Here is a 23,699-nt window from a genome sequence, read left to right on the forward strand (position 1 = left end):
TATTTTGATACCTGAAACTAATACATTATTATCAACTACCCTTCAAAATAAGTGAATAAATAAAATAAAATAAAATAAAATAACACACACCACATCATCACCCTTTACTCTTCCATTGTTTCTATTATATTTATTTAGAGTCTCCCTCCACCACATACACATCTACTAGGATATAAGTCAGAGACTTCATCTGATTTATTCACTGCTGTATGCTCCATGCCTAGAACAGTGCCTAAAACATGGCATGCACACAATAAATATTTTCGAATAAATGAATGAAAAAAGGTACTATTTGCAATATGGCTTGAAAACACTCAGCCTCTGTGGTTAGGAAGTCAGGAAGAAGGAGGTGGCGTTTCAGAAGATGGGCTTATCGAGCAGGGCCATGAAGGATGAGCTCTTTTGCAAGTATTTTCTCCCAATTTGTGGCTTGTCTTCTCATTCTTTTGACATTGTCTTTCACAAAGCAGTTTTTCATTTTGATGAAGTCCAGCTTGTGAATTATTTTTTTCATCGATTGTGCCTTTGGTGGTGTATCTCAACAGTCATCACCATCGCCAAGGTTATGTAGATTTTCTCCAGTATTATTATTCTGAGGACTTTTCCGCCTCCTATATCAATCATTTGCTCTTTTTCATTGTTGAGTTCCATCGTGTGGGCATATCACAATTTATTTATTTACCTGTTGATTTATTTACCATTTATTTGTTGATGTTGATTTATTTACCATTTTCCATTTATTACCTGTTTATTTATTTACCATTTCTCTTAAGTCAATATCTAAGAGTTAAATGGTAGGTCATTTGACTGGTATACATTGAACTTTTAAGAACTAGTTAGCTGCTGTCCAAAAGTGGTTATATCATTTTGCATTCCCACTAGTAGTACATGAGAATTCCAGTCACTCCGCATTCTCCCAACTTGGGATCACTAGTCTTTTTAATCATATCCATTCTTTCACCTGTATAGTGGTAGCTCATGGTTTTAAATTTAAATTTTTATGAAATCCAATTTATTGACTTTTTTCTTTTATAGTTCATGTGTTTTGCGTGTGTTTAAGAGATCTGTGCCAAACCCAAGGTCACTACAATTTTCTCCTCTGTTTTTTAATAGAAAGTTTATAGTTTTAGCTCTTACATTTAGGTCTATGATCAAATTTAAGTTAACTTTTGTGTATAATCTGAGATGAAGGTTGAAATTCATTGTTGCTCTCAGTTAAGATGTGTGCTTATTCTAAATCAGGAGTGGGGTGATGGAATATAGAGAGGATAGCAGTGAGAGATTTAGAAGTAGAAAAAAGACTTGTTAATTGACTATATCCTAGATTTTTCAGGAGAGTCTTGATTTTTCATTTTCTGTCCTTTCGCCTCTCCCCAGCTTTTACTGTAAAAAAAAGTTTAAACACACAGAGAAGTTGAGAAGAACTTTTACAAACACCCTTATGCCCACAATGTAGATTCAGTAGTTGTTAAAGTGTTTCCTAATTGGTTTAATTATCTTTCTGAACCATTTGAATGTAAATTGCTAAAACCAAGACACTTTACACCTAATGCTTCAACACACAATGTTAGAATGTTCTTTTACATAAAATATTACCATTTTCACATCCAAGAGAATTAATATTATTCCCTATTGTCATGTAGTATCCAGTCCTAGTCAAATTTTCCCTAGTGTGGTCTCTGGTTTTTTCAAACCAGCATCCAACCAAGTTTCATCTACTGCATTTGGTTGTTATGTCTCTTTAGTCTTTCTAAATCTAGAACTTTCCTCCCTTGTTTTAAAACATGTCTTGTAGAATGTACTATATTCATTACATGCTGTGTAATTCCATTTATATAAAATTCTGAAAAATAAAAACTAATCTATGGTGACAGAAAGCAGTTGATGGTCACCTGGGGATGGGGACACAAATTGAGAAGGAGGGATGAATTGCAAAGGACCTGAGCAAACCCTTGGGGTGATGATATGTGCATTATTTGATTGTGGTGATGGTTTCACAGTTGACAACATAAGTCAAAACTGATAAAAGTGTACATTTTAGGGGCGCCTGGGTGGCACAGCGGTTAGAGCGTCTGCCTTCGGCTCAGGGCGTGATCCCGGCGTTATGGGATCGAGCCCCACATCGGGCTCCTCTGCTATGAGCCTGCTTCTTCCTCTCCCACTTCCCCTGCTGTGTTCCCTCTCTCGCTGGCTGTCTCTATCTCTGTTGAATAAATAAATAAAATCTTTAAAAAAAAAAGTGTACATTTTAAATGTGCCATTTATTGTGCAACAATGACACCTTAACAAAGCTGTAAAAAGTTGGGGAGGGGCAGAAATGTATAAGTGAAAATAATAGGACAGAAAATTTTAAGTTGAGACTATCCTGGAAAATCTGCTGTACAGGAATTGTGCTTATTATCAATCACCAAGTCTCCATCTTACTTGCTCCTCGATTTCTCACCAATATCCTAATTTTACTCCTATCACTTTCCAGTGGATTTAGAAGAGGTATATAGCAGAAATACATCTTAAGTTTTAAATTATTTCTATATAAGTGCTTGAAAGTAAATTAAGAAAACATGGAAAACACATTTTAATTGAAAAAAAAACAAGGGGTGCCTGGGTGGCTCATTTGGTTAAGCATCTGCCTTCAGCTCAGGTCATGATCCTGGAGTCTCGGGATCGAGCCCCACATTGGGATCCCTGCTCTGTGGGGAGTCTGCTTCTCCCTCTGCCCCTCACCCCAATCATGCTCTCTCTCTCTCTCTTTCTCTCAAATAAACAAATAAAATCTTAAAAAAAAAAAAAAAAAGAAGAACAAAAGAACAAATTTTCAGTAGCCCCCGCATTTCCTCCTGAATCAAACAGAGGCAGGTCACATAAGGATCTAAATCTCTCTTTTCAGCTTCTGCTCCCATTACGCTCTATACATATTCCATCCCCAGATTGACGGGCTTGCCTGCTGCTCGCAGACCTCATGTCTGCCCTGCTGATGCCCTTGGCCGCATTGTTCTTTCTGCTTGAGGTGCCTGCATTTCCCGGGCGCTCTGCTCCTCCTTCAACTGTCTGACAGGCAGAAATCCTCCTCATCCTTTAAGGCTTCTTCTGGAAACTGCTGATTCTCACCCTAACCAGATGCGTCTTCCTTGGCCTTGGAGCACTGCTGTTTACCCTGGCCCCATTGTCCTTTCCAGCCCTGGGACCAGGGTGAGGCCAGGGAGCCACCCACCGGAGATGCAAATTTTAAGGGAGCAGCAAAAAAACTCAGTAATCAAGTATTCTTCAAATCAGCACCTCATCACGTTTCACTCTTTGCATTTGGTTGTCATTTCTTTAGTCTTTTTTTAATCTAGAAAGTTTTCACCTCCTGTTAAAAAATGTATCTTACAGAATGTACCATATCTGGTACATTTTACAATACTTGTATTATATATTCATGTGATATTATAACATTTTTATCATATTTAAATTATAGTTTATATAAACTTCTTCAAAAAATTTTAAATTAATGCAAAATGTAGATGATAATATATTTGATGATACAGAGATTTTAAATGAAGACAGGATCAGGATGACTAATTTTCCCTCAGCCTCAGGCTCCAATATGGCTCCAAGTGGCACTGGCTCTTTCCCATACGGCCTGAAGGAAGGCCTGACTCATCCTGTGTCCCCTGCAGCCCCCAACCTAAGGCCTGGCAGGTTGTGCCTACCCATTCACCTGCCTACAGTTTTCTGCTTCTTCCATATAAAACTTCCCCCATAAAGGAAGGGAAGAAAACAGCAGCTGTGATTAGATGTCTAAGGATAGAAAACCAATGAAGGAAAAAGAGATGATAACAGGTTTGTAATTTAAGAGAATACAGATTGTCTCCAAGGCAAAGAACTTCAGCTGCACCCTGCATGTGAAGACAGACCGCAAGGGAAAAAACAAGCTATTACCTTAAATTTCTCATTTTCAAAGGCTCTTTTTTTACGCCCATAAACAATCACCTGAATAATTGAAATCATCATGCCCCCTTCTTATCCTCCGTATAGAATTTTTTTGTCATACACAGATGCATATTCTTAATATAAAAATAATAAATAAAGCCTCTTTCCAGATTTTCTTTATCTTTCAGTTGTAGATTTCTTGCTTGCAGTAGGGTTGGAAAGAATTGTCTGTTTGTGGGTGTCCACATTCTTTGTGCTTTAATAACCATTTTGACAGTCCTCTTTTGTGGGCCTAAGACTTCAAAATAAAATCTGTGAAAGTATTTGCTGACAAGTAGGGTATCTCAGTATTCCTATTGTGTTCGTGTATTAATCACAGATTTAATTATTCATTTCTTCAGGCATTATGATATCATCATATGTAGTCTCTTTTCTAATCTGGTTAAAACCAGTTTGGTTCTCATGACTGTAAATACACCGTATAGTACAGAAAACCTCAAGGCTTAAAGGGGGGGGGAACCCTAATGTAACTTACTGCTCTGTTGTACATTTTCATGTTCTTAACAGTATTGTTTCTAATTATATACGTAATACTGCTTTGTTTGGTAATATATCCTATTTCTAACATTGGTCTTATCAGAATATAAATACCTTAAATTAGGGTAAATAATACCCTTCATTCATGGAAAACTTAAAACTACTATTAATTATAATGGAGATTCATCATTTTGTTCCATCTTTAGAGTGAATAATAATAAACAAACAAGCTAAAAAAAAATCCCCTTAAAATGTGAAGTATTTTTAAATGAAATAGACTTGATTCGAGGCTGGGACTAGATTCCTCATCTTGTTCACCTAACAAAATCTAGCACATACAAGCTGCATCTTGCCAATTGGGAGGAAGAAACCAATGAAAGAGTTGAATGATACCTTATATTTTCATTTGCAACTATATTACTGGTAATCCATAAATTATCTTTTGAAATTTCAATTACTTTAGATTTTATTACTGATGATAGGCAGAAATGCATTTCTGTACATTAGTCATTAGGTAGGAAGGAAGATCCAGATATGCTCCAAGCTAAGAAAACAGGCAGAGATCACCTTTTGGAGCAGTTGCTTTTCTCTTGCTTCATCAAACTTCAGAGTTAAAATTAGATCAGGATCTACCTTGTGAGCCAGGAGAGCTCATCCCGTCACAGTAAGGAGAGGGAACTGGCGGGTCAGGAACCTGGTAAATCACTTGTGCATACCATTGGTCTCCTCAAATCGTAAGCAAGCGATTTCTTCAGGGGAGAACAAGAAGACCTTCAACACAACAGGTAGAGTTCTTGTTGCCTTGGAAAATCTGTTGTTGGGGACTGAATATCTGACAGTTCTCAAGCTTAGGTCAAGGGCAACAATCTTGCTTGTCTTGTCTACTGCAGTATACTCAGCAACTATCACTGTGCCTAGCACATAGGGGGTGTTTAATACATATTGTTGATGAATCTTTTAAAGTCAATAGGCTTGAAAATACACAAGGGACGCTTAAATGTGTATTTCTAAGTGAAACGGGCCAGTTTGAAAAGGGTACATATTGCATCATTCCAACTATACAACATTCTGGAAAAGGGAAAACCACAGAGACAGTGAAAGATCAATTGTTGCCAGAGGTTCCGGGAAGGAGGGAGAGATGAATAGGTGGAACACGGAGAATTTTTAGGGCAGTGAAACTATTCTGCATGGCATTGTAATAGTGGGTATATGTCATTATATATTTGCCAAAACCCATGGAATGTACAATACAAAGTCGAACCCTAAGGTAATGCAACGGACCTTCGTTAATAATAGTGTATCCATATCGGTTCATCAGTTGTATCAAATGCATCACACTAATGTAAGATGTTAATAACAGGGGAAACTGGGGAAAGGGAAGGGAGTATATGGGAACTTTTTGTACTTTCTGCTCATTTTCTGTCAATCTAAAACTGCTGTAAAAGATAAAATCTATTAATTAAAAAAAAAATCTTTGAAGCTTTATTGTGCCGTTTGCTTCCACTCCAGGACAATATAAAAGAAGCTGCCAGAAACTAGATGAATGAATGAATGTGGTATTTGAATGAACGTAGTATTGGATATTGAATGAATTTGATATTCTTTAGAATCTATTTTGAGTAAATAAATACCTATTGAGTGCCAACCAAAGCACCACTAGGCAGGGTACAGTAAAGAAAGAATAGAAACCGCTCCTTATTCTGAGAACTACAAAGAAGAGCTTTTTATTCTCTTGACCACAAGAGTCTTCAGGAGAGAAGATGTCTGCCTGCCAAAGGAGAAAAAATTAAAACTTTAGGGAGTGTGACAGTTAAGTAGGAATTTAAATAAAGTTGACTGGGACAAAAACAAAGTTTCAAAGCCTAGGGAAATGTGTGAAGACAGGGAAAGCATCCCAGTAAAAGTGAAGGTGAAACAATCCATGTTGCCAATAAATGGATGCAAGAATTGCGATCCCCTGAAATGATCAGAAAGCTTATGTATGGGTTTGTAAGTCACTGGAGATACGCTATAGTCACAAAGACACACACCAGCTGTACTCTCCAAGGATCTCCAAGCTCTAGACAGTCGAACGCAGCTATGGGAGATAGGGGAGAAGGAAGTATCTTGTTTGATGCTTCCACAAAGGAATGCAAAACACAGGCTTCTACAATTAGGACATCTTTCTCATCACCAGAAAGACAGAGAGGTAGTACTGCTCCTTCCTGCTTCCATACCCAATCCTCCCTTTGTGACTTTCTTCATTCTTCAAATCTGGTGATTTTAAGCTGGCTTTACCTGTACACCAATTGCAATGCATCAAGTGGTAAAGAAGGGTGATAAAAGGAAAGCAATATGGGTTACCCTAAATCCTACCCCACATAGTGGAGCCCCAACTTGAACATAGCATTTGGGAACTATAGCCTATTCAACATAGATACACACACACACACACACACACACACACACACAAAATCCCCCAAGATTCCAGACACTGGACAAGCATCTTAAAGGGTTGGACCACCAGGGCGCCAGCATGGCTCAGTCAGTTGGGTGGTCAACTCTTGGTTTCCACTCTGGTCATGGTCTCAGGGTCATGGAATCCAGCCCCACATCAGGATTCCCATCCTGAAACTCTAGGTGTTCTTTTTAGGTGCTAAAAGATTTATACAAATACTAAAACTAAAAAGAGACAACAAAAAGTATAGGAATTTTAGTCCAAAACCCACCGGTGGTATTTAAGTCCTACCTTCAATTCTGAGGTCAGCCAGAATGAAGTATTTTCTAAATTACAAATTTTAAATAAAAACTCCACAAGAATCGGAAATTTCTTCCTCGACCAAATGAATTTTGCTCCCGAAAAGAAAGAGCAAACTGGACAGAGGAGAACAAGGTATCAGAATCTTGATCTATTTGATGAGAGAAAACCCTGATCCTAGCATTTGGATACTTTCCAGAAGTTTCTCTCTTAAATTTTATGCAGTTCCAATGAACAGCTCAATAGGATCTTTTTTTTTTTCCTTTGGAAGTTATCCTAACCTTCATCTGAAAGAATGACCAAACGAAAATAATATGGATATTCTAAAGAGAAATGAAGTGGAGAGCTAGTCCTACCAGCTACTAAAACATAAAGCAATAAGAATTAAAACTTTGTGCTGCTGGTATAAGGATTGAATTGACAAATCTCTCAATGGAACATTATAGCCTGTCAATGGGTTCTAGCATGCATAAAATACATACTAAATGTTGTATGACAGACCAACTGGGAAGGAAAGTTCAGTTCATAAATTGTAATGGGTTGAATAGCTAGCAATTGAGAGAAAAACCAGCTCATATCTTCATCTCACATTATAAATAAAAAACAAAATTTGCAATATGTAGAGAAACGAAAAAGAAAAAAATCAAGCTTTAGATGAGCTCCAATAAAAGAGAATTAAATATTTTTTGAACCTCTGGAAAAATAGGAATGAAAGAAAAATTTAGGATAAAACCTTATGCGCACACTGAGACTGCAACTAGGAAACAATAAGCATATGAGAAAATAGATCAGATTGGTAACATGAGGGTCATGGGGACTGATTATGTCTGACTTCTTTCATTTTTTTTTTTTTTATTTCCCAAATATTCTGAAATGTATTTATATTGTTTGATTAATTAAGACACAGGTAGAAAAAAGCCATATGCTCTTCAGAACCTACCAGCTTCCTAGCATTTTTATGAAGAATTTCAGCTACCCCAGTCTTAATTTTCAGAAACTCTAATGACAGGTTTTGCTAACAGCTAGCCTCAGAAAATCTCTCGGTTAAAAAGAGAAAGAAATTCAAAGGAGCACTGGGCATGACAGTGCTCCTAATCATAATAGATACATTTGCATTGAGTCATTGTGAAAGCTGCCAAAGCACAAAATAGAACCATGATGGGTTTTCTATACATACACGTAAGCTCACATCAAGACATATCCAAGATCAGATATAATACTAAGAGTTGTTAGAATTACTCGTCTCCATGCCATAGCCAAGTACATAATGAAAAGGGTCCTTTATTTATTATCTGTAACAGGGAGTAGCTAATTGAGAATAAATAGGCTAAGGCCTAGGAACTCTACGATTTTTACTTTTAAAGTGGTGTTTACAGCTTTTAAAACTGTAGCCCTCCCCAAAAGTATCCCCAAAGCCTAAGGTGATCACAACTGTTTCTCAATCTCCACAATGACCTTCTCCTTGAAATCACATTTCTTCTTATTCTCAGCGCTCTTCTGGCTCTTGGGCAGTGCTTCTGCCCTTCTAGAGATCCCACAATCACCCACGCTGGTTTATTTGAGAGTCTCACCTGTTTTTCAACCATCCGGTCTCAACCTGATGGATAAGTTCACCCAGTGTTCGCACGAATAGTTACGGAGTGCCTCTCTGTGGTAGCTCCTGGGCAGAAACAAGGCATTCTTTCCCTCTTAAAGTTTACAGTGTACTGGGAAAAACAAGTGAACAAAACAAACAAACAAATACAAAATTGGTTAGGTTTTAGGGAGGAAATAAATAGGATTTACTCCTAAGATGGTCAGGAAAGGCCCCCTGGAAAGGTAAGTTGAGATCTGAGCGTGAGGAGGAGTCCCCCTGGGGCAGAAAAAAAGCAAGTTTATTTAAAGGTGAAGTTGGTTGGGGCATCATAGCCAAGGGACTAAGTGGCGTGAAATAAGATGGGCGTGTTTAGAAGATGCCAGATCAAGCACGTCCTTACTGGGGGGCTTTTATTTAAAATGCAATTTAAAACAGTTGAAAGGTTTTAATCTGAGAAGCGACATATCCAATTTACTTTTATTCTTGCTTCAATCTTCCCATTTATTTATCAGTTTTCAAAATAATGAGTGAGTTTCTCAGTATCAAGACGATAAAAACTTTACAATTGACATTGATATTCATAAAATAAGTGGCTGAGATTTTGATTGGGATTGTGTTGAAATCTATAGGTAGGCTGGGGAGAACTGGCATCTTGACAATATAAGGCTACCTGTCCATGAATGTGAGGTATCTCTCCATTTATTTAGGTCTTAACTTTTTTTCAGCGGAGTTTTATAGTTTTACGTATATAGAACCTGAACATATTTTGTTCGATCTATTCCTAAATCTTTCTTTTGGTGTTAATATAAATGGAATTGTGTTTTGATTTCACATTCACTGCTGATTTATAAGAAAGCAATTGGCTTTTGTATATTAACTTGTGTCCTGCAATCTTGCTATAATCACTAATTAGTTCTAGGATTTTTAAAATGATTCTTCGGGATTTTCAACGTAGGTGATGAGTTAGCATCCTTCAAAGGTTTTACATATGTGTGTATAATGATATGAATTCATGTTATTATGAATTCATTGATCTGAATGACTTAATCTGTGTCAATCTCTTGTGATTATCATTTTATATTATATATAATATATTATATATTATTTATTATCGATACATACCTATCTCATATGGGGCCAGTGGAAGTCTCTGCAGGTTGATTCCTGTATCAACCTCCTGACATGCCCTTAGTAGTCTTGGATTTCTTCACTGCTTTCTGGTATGGCAAGACGTTTCAGGTTAATCTTTCACATTTCTTGCCCCACACCTGTAATCAATTTATTCTTCACGGAGCCCTGACTCCTCTTATTGGTAGTCCAGATGGACCATCACAGCATCTTCTAGTCCATTTCTCAAATCACGTTTATCTTGCTTTTATTCTGTTCTCCACATAAAAGTATGGATGGTTTTAAAATCACACCCAGAATTGTAACTCCTAAATACCATTTCCCAAAAAAACAGCCCTTTAGGGAAAAGACAGACTCAAAGAACAACTTCCAAGTTTTGGGAGAAGACTGCTGGGGGGATATCAATATCAGAATAATGAACCTTCTGCGAAGATTTGAAGTGGGATATTAAATCACTGCTTCAGAAAGCCAGAGGTCTAAATTTCAAAGATATAGTATAAACAATGTTTCCGAAACTCTCATGCCCTTAGTAACTGTTTACATTACTTTGTATACTCTTCCAGTCCTTGTTGGCTGAGTCTACAAGTTAAAAGTCGCAAGCAATATGTTCATTCTGTTTTCTGGCTTGCATCTTTCCATGTAGACAATCACTTTAAAAGATATTTAATCATTCTAACATACACTAATTGACTTATTTTCTTATTTTGGGTACGTTGCTTCTGATTTTTTTATTATTGTCAGTTAAGACTTCGGTTATGAGCAACAAAAAGAGATTCAAGTTACTTTAAGTTGAAAGAGTAATTTATTACAAAGATAGAAGGGTGTGTCATGGAGTCAAAGGGTAGAAATGCAGTTTGGGCGTCTGGAAGGAGCCAGAAGGTTGACAGTCCATTCTTTGTTTATCTCTGTTTTTCTTGGTGAATCCGTTTCATTCTTCTTTCCTTTACCCTGACTGTCTGTCCTTGCAGGGAATAGAGTTACCTCATAGTTTATTGTATCACTCTGACCACATACAGAGATTAACCTGCAATTTTCAGTCCCAGTTTCACATCCTGGTTTGCATTAGATCCAACCCTGGTTGAGTTGGAGATCATGAGGGGGATTGCCCACTACAAACGTGGATGCCAGGGCCCCATCTCTGGGAAAGGTGGAGGGGGGAGGAGTTCCTACAGAAGAGGGGCTAGCTCGCAGGCTGGGCTGACCCCTAAAAGACGTCACTACAATTTGAATAACGCTGCTATGAACACGTTTGTGGGAGTTACTTTTGTTCTTTGTCCTTGGAATATGCTCTTCAAAGGGGAATTAGTGGGTCTCAGAGTAGGAACAGTTCATGACTTATCCTTAGACAATGTGAACTGGGCCACGCTGACAACAAGAGAGGAAATAAGGGTGTTAGGAAATACTGGTCTGGCAACTCTCAAGAGGCTCTTCCTTATCTCTGTGATATGCCTTTTAAGTCATTGCCTGTTCCACCCTCAGAAAGCACTAGAATGAGCACACTCTCTTCACATTCCTTCTGCTTTTTATCTTTTGTCCCTTCGGTAGTATTTTTTGAACAGAAGCTATGAGACGACAATAAAATCCAATGCTCCTAGAGTCGCATCGCATTCTTAAAGGGAGTTATGAACTTGCAAATTAATTTCTTCTCACAAATAAATACCCCACATTCTTTCATCTTTCCTGTTGGTCCCCTCTTCCAATCCTTTTCTCATTTTTCTGGCCCTTCCCACTCTCTGTCTCCTTTCTCCCCTCAGACTGAAGATCTGAGCCATGTCCCTCCAACATACAGAACTGAGAAATACCCAACAAATTAAGCTATTAACTGCTCGGGGTAAGTTATCACATTCAAGGCTATTGACTACCTGAGGACTTTGCATTTCTCACATTTTAAACAAAACCACATTGTTCTTTTTTGGTTGAGGCCAGAATTTTAATGTATCTGTGGATTCCTTAATTCATGAATTTGGGAACTGGATAGAAGTCAGTACAAGACAGCAGGAAGTCGGGGGCAGGGAGGTGGATAGGCCAGGGAGAACCAGGACAGAGGATGTCCCAGGTCAACACTATCCTGGCTGATCGGCAAAAGCCACACCCAGGAGGAGGGAAGAGAATGAGGTATCAGCCAGTAAGATGGGAGGCAGCTCCCTGACCTAGAGAAAATGACAAAGTGTGGCCTCTGAGCAGGGCAAGATAGCTATGGAAACTAAGGGTCCTGAGTTTGCCAGATGGAAAGATAAACTTGAAGCCCAAGTGTCCAAATGGAGGGTCCAAGGCATGGATGAAAAATATGGCCAGCTCCAGGGGCCAGAAGGATAACCAGAGAGTTTTGGCTCCATACATCAGCATTGAGAGAAGGATTTGCCATGTGTTTTCAATACATTCTAATTCCCCCAAATTGCCTTTTTTCTTCATTCTATTGCAATGTTCCCATGTGGCTTATTTGAAATTGTGCCATTCACAATGGCACTGTCAGAACACGGCTCTCGGTTCTAAGTCAGAAGTCTCATCTTCTGTCTTATTTTTAAGTGCAGGTGACAAAGGTCAGCATAGCCTGGCAGGTGTGTTCTGGTCCACAGTAAGACGGCACTCAGCAGATGCCGCTGGCTGGACTGCAGCCCAGGTAGGGGGCAGTGTCCCCTGGGGGATCCCTCTGTTCCTAAAGGAGTTCTTCTGTAGGTACAAGGGGAAGGTTAGGAGCCCTTTCCTATATCATTCATTGTTTGACACACTCCCACCTAATTTTAAGGGTATAAAGGGAACGGCAGCCGGTTTCTGAGTTTGCAGGGAAAAGTGCTAAAAGCAAATAAATAGTTGGGAAATTGTCTTGGAGTCCATGGAGTGAACAAGGCACTAATGTGTAATAGAGGAGCTTTTAACTGTTCTGGGAACATTCTACCAGTGTGTTAGAGAGATGGTTGGCTATTGTTTTTTTCTTTTTCTTTTTCTTTTTTTGAAGAATAGCAAAAGCTTCTCTCTAGTAGTGTTTGAGGGAATGCTGTGGGCACATTACACAAGAGAGGGGGAGGGGGAATGCATGAGCACCATTAAGCAGCTGTCTGTTAGGGAATATTTAATTTAAAATAAGATAAGCATCCATTGTACTGTAAAACAAATATTTTTGCAACATTTCCATCTCTGCCTCCTTACGCTGCTGTTTTCAGACTTTGCTAGAATGTGGGATGGAAAAACAATGTGAAACTCAGATAGAATATGGCTTGATCCCATTCATCAGTACTGAGGGAAATATTTGGCATGTGTTTTCAATACATTATAATTCCCCCAAATTGCCTCTTTTCTTCACTCTATTGTAATTTCCCCTATGTTGCCTTATTTAAAATTGTACAATTCATAAAAGATTAATGCTTGCTCCAATGAATATGCTCAAATTTCTCATTTGACATAGAATTACATGTGCTTCTGTCTTTGTTAGTAGCTAACCCCTTTTGGGTACTTAATTCTTAATAAATATTAGGTGATGTATTTGCTTTTATGTTCTTGGCTAGAAATTACATGACCGTGCATACTCTTAAATTGTGCACCTTTTTGGATAATGTGCTTTTGTAGTAATGAATCAAAACAGATTTGTATTCAAATGCTTCCAAGAGTTCAAAATAGAGAGAAAGGGATTCTAGGATCTTTAAGACACTAGGGAAATGTGACTCCACAATGGAATTGAGTCAAATGAAACCGCTAGGATAACCTGAGGAATGTTTTTCTAACTATTAATTCTGGAAGTAAAAGGAGAATTTTTTTTAAAAAAGGAATATCTCAAATGAGATATTATTAATTACAACAATTATTTCAACTACTCCAGGTTATGTATGATAACTGAATCCATCCAAATGAACATTATGGACTCTGATTTAACTAGATTGGACCAGTTTTTCAAAGCAGTGAACTTCAACTCGTATTTAGTAGGATTTTTTTTACTATGCTGCTGACCTACTTTCAGACGTGGACTCACAAATCCCAGGCCCCTTAGGAGAGTAGGAAGAAAAGTTACTTGCTTATATTCCGCAATTTATTACACCAATTTATGGTCCTTCAAGTCTGGGCAGGGGATGGGCTGTTCTTGTTTTATAGAAGAACCTTTTTGTCCTTTGTTGGGGACGTTTCCAGCAATTTAACAATTGACTCTAATAGAATCTTATGAATAAAACTAATGAAAACATGGAGAAATGAACTCTAGAGACCAAACATACAGTAGCTTATTGTTCACTCTCTGGAGAATAGAAATACCTTCTCTAACAAGGTACAATGGTGCAAACAGGAACTAACACTTGAGTTTCAACGAATAAGGCATTCAGGGTCAGGAGAAGGCCAATATTGCTGACCTTAATCTGGTCAGTAAAAATAAACTCCATAAATGGGTATGAGCCGAGGTGAATGATTCAACTTTGGGCTGTGTTCAGATAATTATTAAAATTGTATTAGGAGAGAAACAAATTACAAAATCTAGCTCTTTGTCCTTTGACTCATCTCCGTTTTTTTTTTTTTTTTTGAAGGGGTTATATATAATATTTAGTGTTCTCTCATTTACTAAGGTCAATCCTTCTTTTGCCTACTCTTGGATTCTGGGGAGTATATGGGAAACGTGAAAAGAAAGAATTGGTACTATTGAAATACCTAGATGGGTTTTTTCCCTCCAAAGATTTATTCATTCATTTGAGAGAGAGAGAGAGAGAGCTTGGAGCCCGACACAGGGCTCCATCTCATGACCCTGAGATCATGACCTGAGCCAAAACCAAGAGTCGGCTTAACTGACTGAGCCACCCAGGCACCTCCCCTAGAGGGTTTTTAATTACCAAATTCTTATATTAAGCCCTTTATTGGAGTTGCAATCACAGACTCTGGGCAAATCACTTCAGTTCTTTGGGTCTCAGTGTCTTCATCTATAAAAGACAGGGGCGTATGTGATCAGTGTTTACCTAAGTGTGCGACCCCCCCCCCATGCCACTCGTAGTAATGAGGTGATTTCAGATGACAAATGCTTTAAGTTATGTACTTATTTTACTAGTCTATCAAACCTGCGATGTTTATGAATATTACTTCTTGAAAGTAAAGTAAGTATTGTGTTTTTTTAAGACAGTTGACCTAAAGGAAAATAGTAAGTAAGTGGTATAGGAATATGACAAAAATAGTGACATGTTATTTTTGCATGGGTCTCATCTAGAATATACTAGACTGGATATAATCCCTGAGGTATGTTTAACTCTAAGTCTAAACTGTCTATAATTTTTAAGCCTTATTCCAAATCTTACTCACATTAACCATAATAGAGAAGCCAACATTAAGTAAAACAGAGAAGGTTAAACAGCAAAAGTGGAAAGGAAGAAAACCGAAGTGCCTGAATAATTCTTAGGCTTGAACCTCACTCAAGAATTAAAACTGGATACATTTCCTTTGATCTTGCCATAGAATTTGCACTTATCTGTCTGAGCTGCCTCAGCAACACTTTCATAAAAGCCTTTAAAAAGACCCCCATCTCAGGGCGCCTGGGTGGCACAGCGGTTAAGCTTCTGCCTTCGGCTCAGGGCGTGATCCCGGCGTTATGGGATCGAGCCCCACATCAGGCTCCTCTGCTATGAGCCTGCTTCTTCCTCTCCCACTCCTCCTGCTTGTGTTCCCTCTCTCGCTGGCTGTCTCTCTCTGTCAAATAAATAAATAAAATCTTTAAAAAAAAAAAAAAGACCCCCATCTCGAATGATCAATTCTGTAAATCCGCCCGAAATGTTTATATTGTGATCAACACTGGTGTTCTAAACAGTTGCAAATTCTGTTTTGGTTGTCTTTTAACTGCTTGTTGCACCAGAAAGATCATAACATACATACTAACTTCATTTATTGAGTGCCCAGTGATGGCCTTGCACTTTATAAACTTTGTCTTATGTAATCCTCACAACAACCCTACGAAAGAGGCATTATTTTCCCTGTTTTCAGGGTAAGAGACTGTAGTTCTTTGAGATTCCTTATTTGTTAACTATCTTACCCAAGGGGTCACAGCAAGTCTGTGGTGAGCATTTAAAAAAATGCCATTCAGGTCTGTCCCCTTTCTAAGCACATGCTTTTCCACCACATGGAAGTTTTAGGTAAGAGTTTTATTTAATTTTTTTAGTATGTTTTTTATTATATTATGTTAGTCACCGTACAGTACATCCCTGGTTTTTGATGTAAAGCTCGATGATTCATTAGTTGCATATAACACCCAGTGTGAGTTTTAAAAAAAACAGTTCTTTTTCTCTACGTGTGAAATAAAGAGCCCTTTGGCCTTGACTAAGAAAAGCTTTTGGAAGAACTCAAATTCCCTAGATTGGACCCCTCTTCTGAAGTTGCAATGACAGGGTGGGTCATTCGAGAGAAATCAGTGGTTATCCTGGAGATCTGCTATTTCCCTTGACAGCTTATGCCTCATTCTGGGGTCCCTGGATTGCGACTCTTCCTCCGCAGAGAACCCCCCACCCCCACCCCACACCAGGGTGAAAGTTGACATCTTCCATTACTGCTTTACTAGTCTTTCTTCTGCCGCAGCTTATCTGTCCGGATCCCCAGCCTATTCTCTCACTTCCTCTCCACCACTTTAACTCAGCAAAAAGGGACCCTATGGTTTGCCAAACCTGTGCAAACCCCCTCCCCCCACCCAACCTTTCCTCCCCCTTTATTGTCAAGGAGTTCTCTCTGGAATGCTCTAAGGAAGACCAGTTATTCATTCCCCTTTCCTTGAGAATTCTGTCATTCAAAATCAATGCGGGAAGATCTGAAGTTAGAAATTATATCTGCACATAAAATGACCAACCTCTTGATCCTTCCAAAAATAAGTTTTTATATAAAGTAATTTTCTTAACCACAGTAAAAGAAGTATCTTATCAAGTGGAGGAAATAAAACTCAGAACGTTGGCAGTATTTGGAAAGCAGTCTTAGTCATAAAGGTGCTCAGGAGAGAAGGAAGCTCCCTCTAAGTATAGTTTAAGACACAATGGCCTCAGTTACAGACAGCTGACAGGTGCCCAGAACAACTGTTCAAGGGCAAAGAGCCCAGAGAAGAAAATATGGATGTAAGCCCTTGGTTTAATCCAGCTCCCAATTTTCTCTGTTATTAGCACCTTTCCCACTCACAGGTCGAGTCCTAGATGAGGCTGTGTCATCAGGGGACCTCTCCATGGCCAGGCCAACCCACCTCTTAATTTCGATATAGGAGATCACCATTTTGCTGGTTAAATAATGGCCAAACATCACCGATTCCGACCTATATATTTCCTTCCCATCAAAGGAAGGTAACGCTCCTGCCTTGTACTTGGTCTCTGTTTCTTTCATTTTCAAGGGACAGCTCTTCTAGATTGAAACTTTGTAGGCCAGCCCCCCATCTAGACACCATCTTTAGTGCAGATGGATCGATCCCTGGACTCCAGCTTGGGTAGGAGCTCTGCTCTGCGACCAATGTCCCTGCCCAACTTGCTTGGGAGAAGGCTTTAAATTTAAAGGACCATATCCTGAGAAAAGTCGGGGACAGGGTATTCCTCAGGGAATTCCCATCACTGAACAGGTTCTGGGCCCCAGGCACCACACATACACCCCCAAACGCAGACTACCTCATCCTTGCTACGGACAATGCACATGGACATTTTCTGTTATTCCATTAAAAAATGCCAGTGGGTACCCACTAAATTTATTTTGTGACCCCCAAATGGGTCATCACCTACTGTTTGAAAAATATTTCTCAGAGGCCTTCTGAATAAATTCTTTGAATATAAGTAAAAACTAACAAATGGGTCTCCTACCCCGGAGACTTGCTTTCTGGGTACCATGACTAGTCCTTCCAGTTCTGCTTCAATCCTTTTGTCACTCTGGCTCAGAGTTTCCTCATCGAGGGGACTCGACAACTGCTTTGGGAATCTTGTCCTTGCCTTCCTTAGGCCTCCACTCCCTAGGTCCACCCCAGGCTGCCTGTCCAGAGTTTCTTGCCCCTTCAAAATGTGTGCATGACCATGATATGAAGTTCTAGCTTCAGGGATTCATCAGTTTGCCACGTTAGTGGTTCCATGTTTTCATCCAATCTTGAAAATTCGAGATGTATCTGATACAGTTTATCTTCACGAAGAGCCCCACCCACAAACAAGTAACCTAAGTACTAACATCATAGCTATCGATTATCAAAGACACTGAGATTGAGAAATGGCAAAATTATATTTCTCAAGTATTTTTTTCAATGTCTGCTCTATTCTCCAAGACTTTTAAAAAGTCAGAATTTTTCTTCATATCTTTTCTTACAGATTATAGTATTTATCTGTGGTTATTTGGTCAATCGTGATCTCCTCTCCATTAGATCCAAGTTCTGTGAGATCAGAAACTCCTTTGATCACCCCCCAACATCTAGCACAAATGATCGGGATACAGTTGGTTTCAGTAACTACTTTCTGAGTGAATAAATGAATGTGGCCTTTAAGAAGGCTTCAGCAGGATCTCGTTTTCCACAAAGGCTTTGAACTCTCTCTCTTGTCTTATAAACTAGAATACTGAGTGTGAACTTGTCACTGAATCAAAAAATAGATGTACAGCCCTATAGGTTTGAGTTATTTTTAGGGTCCCACTGGGTTATACTCCTCCTGCAAGATAAACACATGAGCATCCAACCCCAAATGTACTTTCTCATAATAACAGCTGCCGTCCGTGCATAGTTCACCGTAACTCCACGAGGTGGGTGCTATTATTATCCCCCATTATACAGAAGAGGAAATTGAGGCTCAGAAAGGCTTAATCTAGGTCTCTGGATTCCATGCCATTTTGCCTTTATTCTACCTTTTTATGAAGCATTTTGTCATCTTTTTAAAAAAGTGGTGGTTTTTTTTCTCTCCATCCTTCTGAAAATCTTTTCTGCAAAGAGAACATTAAGAAATGTCACGAAAGGGAGCGCCAGGGTGGCTTAATAGGTTAAGAGTCTGACTTTTGATTTTGGCTCAGGTCATGATCTCAGGGTCTTGAGATCGAGCCCCATGTTGGGCTCCACTAGGCATGGAGCCTGCTTAAGATTCTCTCTCTCCCTGTCCCTCTGCCCCTCCCTCCCCACTCGCTTTCTCCTACTATTAAAAAAAGAAAATCATGGAAAAGGAATGAGCTTCAAAATCAGGTTATTCTGAAAGAGAATGTGTAATATCCTCATGGAGAGGTTCCTTAAAGATGTTTACACATGTTTTGAATGTGCCATTTAAAAAATGTGTCTTTTTTCAGTGCAAGTAAATGATCAATCTTTCAAATAGCATCACTACTGCCTGATCGTGGGTTATGTTCTTTCATATATAAATGGAAGTCACAGTAACTGAGAGGAGAAATAGCTGGTACCAAAATAAAACATTTAAAATGAAGAAGAAGAAATAATAATTTGTAGTTAAAAAGCAGTATTCTAAACAGTTTTTTTTTTTTTAATTTAAAAGAGAGAGATTTGTTCATCTATAATTCTATGAATAATTTCTACCTTGGAGCATGAAAGGGTTCTTGAGATATATTTTAATCTGCAAGCTCTATGCCTTTCATCTCGCCAGTTCCCTCTAATTGAGTGGTTAGAGTGTGCAAAAGGTGTTAAATGGGGCTCAGGGGGCAGGGGCTGAGTCTCCTGATTTTTACAAAAGCGGTGGCAATTTTTATTACTTTTCTCAGAGTTATTTGCATTTCAAAAGGACACACATCCCGGTATTGTTTTGTCTCTCATAATTGATCATGACAGTGAGGTGCTTTAGGAATCTGGTCGGCAGCAAACAAGGCGACCACCCAAAGCACTCAGTAAATGCTTAGTGAGTAAAAACTTATGTTAAGATTGACCTCAGCAAGCCCCAGGCTGAGAGGTTGTTGAGGAGCAATCCACATTGCTTTTGCTCCTTGCTTCTCTTGCCCAACCTCACCTTTGACCTCGGGAACTAAATCGAGATTCTTTCTGCTGGTTCACGGTGGGAAGGTGCCAATAATTAAGTTAAAGTATCGGCTGATAACATTAAGGCGACTGCTTCCCCCCTTCCCCACCCTCCCCTCCATCCTTGATTTCCGCCTGCGGTCAGTCCAGCTGGGGGCTGGACAGCAGCCAGGGAAGCCACGGTGGTCCAGCCCCTCCGACATCCAAGAAACAACCCCGCGGAATCATGTTTCTGCGTACACATCGAAGAGGGAAATCACGCAGATAAACGATGCTGCTGTGATAGCCATCTCTCATCTCGTCCCAAAGAAGAAGTTAGGGAATAAGATGAAAAGCAGATTTTAGAGTTTTCAGGGGTTGGGCATTTTGTGATACTAAAGGAGCAGTGGAAAAAGAAATATGCACACCGATGAGGAAGACCTATTAGAGTTCCTCCACACTGGCTCAGTGTGGGGTCTGGGGTCGTTTCTTACCTGCCTGGTCTGGAAAGTTCTCAGCAGCCAAAACACATACACCTGTTGAGCAGAAACTATAGGAATCCCAGTTCCTTACTTTTCACCTCCTGGGAAATAAATCGTCTTCTTTCTTTTCAAAAAAGATAATATAGTAGCAATAAAAACATCATTTTCTTAAATCATGTAAATATCATAACTCTAACAAAACTTCATTTTTGCATATTACCTCCCACATGCATGGTTCAAATATAGTTGCACTCATAGTGTACATACATTTTATGCAGGAATATTTAACAGTAAATAAATCCACCCACTTGAACAAAAAAAACACCCTGTCCTTTGATTTGTTTACTGCAATATACTATACGCATTGCCAAATCTTTTATGTGACAAGTTCTGCATATGTTTTGTTATTTTTCCTTCTTTCCAGGAATGAAGGATCCTGCGGGACATCTGACATTTTGCTTGACTTTTGGACTTGCGTTGTCAGTGGGATTTTAGTTTGTAAACTAAACTTTGTACACAGTTGGATTAAACAGGCATTTAAAACCACCATGACCTTTGGGTACTCCCAAGTTTCCATATGGCTTCGGCTCCTGCCATGCTATTGAAATTTTTCCTCCTGAAATGAGGGACCACCTCCCCCTTTTGAAAACACTCTCCTGGTATCCCTCCACTCCTCAGGCTTCTTCGCTGACTTGTCTTCCTCGACACCATCTTTAAATGCTGGAGTTTTGGGGGTTCAATCGGGAGGCCTAATTTCTTCTCTCGAATATCCTCTCCCTAGGGCAGTTCATCTACACCCATGGTTTTAAATACTTCCCCAACCAAGCCTCCCCTCTAGGCTCACATACACCATATCGTCAATCTACTTATCAAACTGGCCTCTGCCATTTCCCCAGTTTCACTGATGTTTGAAGATGCTGATGGAAATAATCACAAAAGCATCTTAGAGCATGACCATCTTTAAGAATACAGAACTTTCCTAACAGGCACCTCAAAGTCAATATTCCCCAAACAAAACTCTTGATCCAACCCAATCCCCACCCCAGAACATTCCCTCCCCTAGTTTTCTTCCATCTTACCGAGTGGTACCATCTTTCGTCTGGTTGCTAAATCCAAAAGGCCCTGTCATAGTGGGTTCCTTCCTCCCTCTTTTCTCTCACTTCCAATAAATCTTGCCTTTTCTACTTCCTTGAATATTTTTCATCCTCCAACAGTTTCCCTCCAGCTGTAAGCCATTCTCCACTCTTTCCCAGATCACAGCAGTAGTGGCCTGACTTCCCTGTTCCCACCAAAAGATAGCCAGGGTGTTTTCTTTTTAAAATATGAATTGAATCACAATACAGCATTGTTTGACAGCCTTAAACGGACTGTGCTTCCAATAAAATCTAAACGTCTTTCCTGGCCCACATGATTTGGCCTCTTCCCTTTTTTCTGTCTTGTCCCACCTGTTGCCTTGCTCCGCGCATCTCAGCCACACTGAAATCCTTTCTCCAACTGAATATACCATCATCCTTTCTCCTTCAAGGCCTTGTACTTACTGTTCCTTCTAGTTGGGACCTTGCTCCCCCTTCTTTTTGTTTGTCTACCTCCATTTTCAGGCCTTGGCTTCAGTGTGACCTCCTCCAAGAGGCCTCTCTCTACCTAACTACACACATACACACAGCACACATATTAATATCCCACTGCTTCTTTCCATTTGTAACATTTACCACGCATTTAATCATGCGTTTTTACTTTGTTTATTGACCATTGCCTGCTTCTGCCACTTATCTTTTCACTAGTTAATAGTATATGAGTATCTGTTGAATGAATAATTTATGACATGTGGACACAAAATAACTGGTCTTTAAAAAGGGCGGGGTAAACTATTGAAACTTAAAAAAAATTGTGTTTCCTTTGCTTTGAAGTCTTCAGGTTTATAATCATTTGAACTATAAGCCAATAAAATAATTTTAAGTAACGATGCTCTCCGTGAACTGGCTCACAAGCAAAGAAAGGCAATGTTTGTGTATTTTTTGCGAATGTGACACTCAAGACTGAAGAAGTTGATGGAAATTATCACAGAAGAGTCGTAGAGCGGGACCATTCTTAGTGATTCAGAATTTTCTTCTACGGGTGTTTATGGGAAGAGATAATGTCAATAATGGCATTAGCCAAGGCTGCTGTTGTGCAATTATCAGTCACAATAAAGAATCATTTGATCTGACAAATGAGTGACAAGAGGGTTTTGTCATCCTGGTTCAGATAAAACGGCCAAACATCTGGGATTCTCTCAGAGTTTAGGATCTTTTCCTGGTTTATGAAGAGTGCATTTTTTAGAAACATCTGGGCTGGACTTCTTCCAGTTTGGTAAACAGTTGAAACTATCCCATAGTGTGAGTTAGCCAATCTATTCAAATATTTTGAGGAAAAGGAATCTGCAGTGAGTGATATTATGGAATTAGAAAGTGAGCTAATTTTATACTATGATTTAATAAAAGTAAGTGTGCAAATTTTTGATTATCCACCATAATGGTACAGATGGATAGGAATATTTATTGCTTGAATTAATTAGGCATCTATGGTTTTAGTGTTATACGAGCCCGCCTCCATTGATCAAGGAAGGAAATAGCTCCGATGCAAAACCAGGACTAAGGAGAGCCGGAATGCGAGGCCAAGTGAGGCTCCCCAGAACCTCTCCACCTTTCCTTTAAATGGTGTGCCCCCCACAGCAGAGCTGGCACGTGTGCCCGTGTGTGTGCCTGCACGCAAGGTGACCGCCGCAGGGAGCTAAGTGGCCCGCACTAAGAACGAAGGCCGAGCGGAGAGTACACAGAGAAGGGGGAACAGCAAACCCAGGGTGTTTATATCAGCAATGACTTCTGAGCCGGATAGAGATTTGTTTTAAGTTAATACTCAAACAAGAAGTTATAAACATCCTCTTTACTTCTCTGAGAGCTTACAGGCACAGCTCAGACACAGACCGAAGAATCAATTGAGAAGGGGGGCGGGGGTGAAGGGAGAATTTCCCGGATAACAGGTGGCCCCTGCAGGCCCGTGCTTGCTGAGGGAGGAAACACTTGCCTTCTGCTCCACGTGCGTTCCTATCTGGCCTATGACAGAAACACAGTGGATGGCGATTCTCTTTCTCAAAGGGGCACTTCGGGCCACTGCAGAGGGGGAAGGAAAATGAAAAGCCTTCGTGCGAGGAATAACCATTTGGATGACAGCAATCATGGATGAGGAAGAGCACGAAGCCTCGTAGGGCGTTACTTCATGAAAATACCCAGGGAAAGAAAAGGAAAAGATTGTGACAGGCTAACACAGATACAGTGACCCCAGTGAAATTGTTAAGAATCACATGAAATGCTCAGTGAGGAGGAGTAAAAGGTAACACCAGAACTGTTCCGTGTATTTTTATATATAAATTTTGATCGGGTCAACTCTTTGGTTGAGTCTATATTGTGAGTT

This window comes from Ursus arctos, unplaced genomic scaffold, assembly GCF_023065955.2.
Source record: "Ursus arctos isolate Adak ecotype North America unplaced genomic scaffold, UrsArc2.0 scaffold_11, whole genome shotgun sequence".
Taxonomy (NCBI): domain Eukaryota; kingdom Metazoa; phylum Chordata; class Mammalia; order Carnivora; family Ursidae; genus Ursus; species Ursus arctos.